The sequence below is a fragment of the Triticum dicoccoides genome, chromosome 5A (genome assembly GCF_002162155.2).
Source record: "Triticum dicoccoides isolate Atlit2015 ecotype Zavitan chromosome 5A, WEW_v2.0, whole genome shotgun sequence".
Taxonomy (NCBI): Eukaryota; Viridiplantae; Streptophyta; class Magnoliopsida; order Poales; family Poaceae; genus Triticum; species Triticum dicoccoides.
In genome coordinates this window covers 354787220-354787564 of record NC_041388.1, presented here as the reverse complement: position 1 = coordinate 354787564, position 345 = coordinate 354787220, and positions in this window count along the sequence as shown.

Here is a 345-nt window from a genome sequence, read left to right as displayed (position 1 = left end):
CCTTTTGGGACCCCCCTTGGGTAAATGGAGAAAAGCCGTCTGACATCGCCCCTCTCATATTCGAGGCTTCCACATGGAAGAATTGGAAAGTCATGGATGACATGCACAAGGGAAAATGGTTAGCAAAAATCAAGCTCCCCGACCAGTGGAGGATGGAACACATTCGACAAATTGTCAATCTATGGGATCGCGTGAGGGCCATACTTATTGTGGCGGGCATCGGAGACACCATTAATTGGAAACACACGACCAACGGGACATACTCCGCCACCTCCGCGTACCACGCCCAACTTCTTGGGGCGGTCCGCTCACCCATGGGCGTCGCGGTCTGGAAGGCTTCCCCCC